Source organism: Gallinula chloropus (genome assembly GCF_964237585.1).
Source record: "Gallinula chloropus genome assembly, chromosome: 2".
Classification (NCBI taxonomy): domain Eukaryota; kingdom Metazoa; phylum Chordata; class Aves; order Gruiformes; family Rallidae; genus Gallinula; species Gallinula chloropus.
Window position 1 is genome coordinate 50296570 of NC_140086.1, and position 3338 is coordinate 50299907.

Below are 3338 nucleotides of genomic sequence, written 5' to 3' on the forward strand. Positions count from 1 at the left end.
GCTTAACTTCGTTTCACCACAGAAACCTGACAAAATGGTGACACACATACCTAACAGAAAAGGCAAACCTTTCTCTTCTCTGCATACATGCACACCCAAGGCAACCAAATTACTTGTGTCAGCAACATAAAAGCCAAATGGTTGTTGGTTATCAGAACAACAGGCTTCTTACAAGTAGTTGACTTTTCCTCTTTGAACGTCCATAGCTGGGAGACAGAAGGTGCCAGTACTCCCAGTCTGATCGAGAGCACCATGCTAACTTCAGAGTAACACACTTCACAAGCACATACTTTAGCACTCTTAACTTGAGAGATACCAGTTCATCCAAGGTTACAATACAAGAAGCTACAACTTCCACAAATTTTGTAATTTCACTTTTTTTTCCCCTTCCCTCCTTGGTTTTGTTGGGGGTTGTTTGTGTTGTGCTTCTTTTTTAACATATCTGCATATTTTTTTGAGCAACACATTCTAGCCTTGGAGTACAAATGTCTGAGGAAGCGAGCTAGTGGCCTCTAAGAGTAGGCTGACTTGTTTTCACTCTCGGATTCTGGGGGGCCTCTGTTCTCCCCTCTGTAAGAAAACCAAAATGTTCTACAGCCCAGTTTCTGTAGCTAGGTTCTTGACTTGTTAATAAGTCAAATGCATTCTAGACAATAATGAAAGTGTGAGGGTCAAAACACATTCCACGTCAAGCTGACCAGCAGCTGACACATGGAACAGGTTGTGTACATTGGTTACCAGTCCCTGTGCGAAAACACTTCGACACATTCCAAGGACTCAAACAGCTTTATCAGGGCTTATTTTTGGATCCTGATATGTAATGGCCACTGTTGCTCTAATGTTCCCTGAATTATAAAGCAGAAAAAAACAGATTTTATTATGTGATGTGTAGAGTCCTGCACCTGGAACATAACAACCCCATACTGCGCTACAGGCTTTCACCATAAAATGAACATTGAGGTCCTTGAGCAAGTCCAGAAAAGGGCAATGAGTCTGGTGAAGGGGCTGGATGGCAAATCTTAGGAGGAGCAGCTGAGGGAGCTGGGGATGTTTAGCCTGGAGGAGGCTGAGGGGAGACCTTATCACCACCCACAACTACCTGAAGGGAGGTTGTAGAGAGGTGGGCGATGGTCTCTTCAGCCAGGTGACAGGAGACAGGACAAGGGGAAATGGCACAAAGCTGCACCAGGGCAGGTTTAGATTAGATGTTAGGAAAAAATTCTTCACAGAAAGAGTTGTCAGGATGTGGAACAGGCTGCCCAGGGAGGGGGTGGAGTCACCATCCCTGGATGTGTTTAAAAAAAGGGTAGATCAGGTACTTAGGGCTATGGTTTAGCATAGGATGGGAACGGCTGGACTTAATAATGATCTTAAAGGTCTTTTCCAACCGTGTAATTCTGTAATTCTGTGGATACAGACTCCTTGAAGCATAACTAATATAATCACAGAGCAGGAACAACAGGTTCTTTAGGCCAGGAGGTATGCTGAGGCAACCGCTTTCAAATGAAAGGACAAAATCCTGCGTTGCAAAAGTCTTCCAGAAAACCACATGAAAACTTGTTCTTAGAATAAAGGAAGTTTAAACTTAGGAAATGCTTACAAACAAAAATAGGAAGAGCACACAACTTCTCTAATCAAAAGCAGCCACAGTGCAGCTGGGCAAAACTTCATGTTCTCTCTGAAAGAAATAGCATGAAAATCCACATTTCCACTTTGATGGAAGGATGCTCTTTGGAAAAAACACTGCCATTACCATACCTGAATCTCAGGCAGCTGTAGCAAAACATCTCACAACTCACCTGCTTCCCATATTTTTATTATAATTATTTTTATTATAATTGCTACAAATTCAGGCTTTAATAAAAGCAACAGAAATTCTGGAATGCTTCATGAAGGACAGGAAGTGAATGGCAATGCAAAAGGTTCTGTCAATAAGACAGACAAGCTATGAGCAACAAGTACTGGCATGACCCCAAAAAGTGCAAGACCACTACATGCTGCAGTATATGAGTAGCTTTTTCCCTGGGGCAAATGTCACTTTATGGTTACAAGTAGAGGCGCTAAAGCTGAACCCAGAAGAGCTTTACTGTGCAGATAAGGTAACGAAACTGCATAGAATGGTTTCAATACATCAATGCAGGATCTATCTGCTAGACAATCAGTGGGTTGGTTTTTTTTAAGTTACTAATATTACTGGTACTTTTCAAATTGCTTTCTTAAAGGCTGTGTCAAACTCCGGAATAGTTACTTTGATTAGTTGAAGTTTGCCCTGGGAAAAGTTTTCTGGGGTGCCCCTGAGAACCACAATGAGAACACAGTGGCAAGAAGATGCATACCAAACTGATGGTCAAATAAGTTGGTCTTACAAATGCACCTTTAAGTGTCACTAGAGAAACATCATAAAAAATAGCCACAGCCCTGACATTACTATATGAGAAAACTATACACAGCACCCGACTTAGGAAAGCACCAGTGACTCAGCTAGGAAGTAATGGATCACAAAGTTTAGAAATTAACTTGAGGAAAAAAATCCCAACGGGCAGATCACTAAAGATCATCCTCCTCAAGTGGAAGATATCAAGAGAATGTAAAAATCACACAAAAAATAATCTCACCTAAAGAGCAGTATGACAATCAACAAAAGAAATCTGGGTTTTTTTGTAATGCATTAAATTCTGGAAGGTATTAATAGAAGAGTAGAAAATCATGCCTGTTTTCTTCTCACCCTGTACCACCAGCAGTCACCTCAGAATTTTTACTAGTGTTCACTGCTAGCTGTAACAGTCAGATTTCAAAATCCCCACATTTGTTGTTGAAATCACCAGTTCCTTTAACACAACACAATCATCGAGCTTTTCAGCAGGCTGGGAGTCCTGCCACTCACAGAACATTCCTCAAAGAAATTCTGAGGTAATTTCTGTTTCTTCATTTTCTGCCTATGCTCAGACGTTACTCTGTCACCAGGCAGGTCCTACCTACCATGACCAACAACAGGATAGGCAGGACCAGGCTCTCCAAGGCCACACACTGTCCATTTAGGTGTAGAAGATCTAAAACCTCCTAAGTGACCTGGTCTGCCAACGCCTCCAGTCTCACCCTCAATACAACAAACCCAGGAAATCAATGACTAATGCAAGACAGATGGCCAAGCTCAAACCCAGAAACGGAGACGATACGTAATCCACATTTTAAACCCCTCAGCCTTCGTTCAGTAGGAGGGGGTGGGATTGGGAAATGGTTCCTGATGTCACAATGCCCTCATTACAAGGAGCTGAAATGTGTAAGAATACAGAGAACTTATCACAACAGCAGAAGAAATCACAGGACAAGATGAAAAT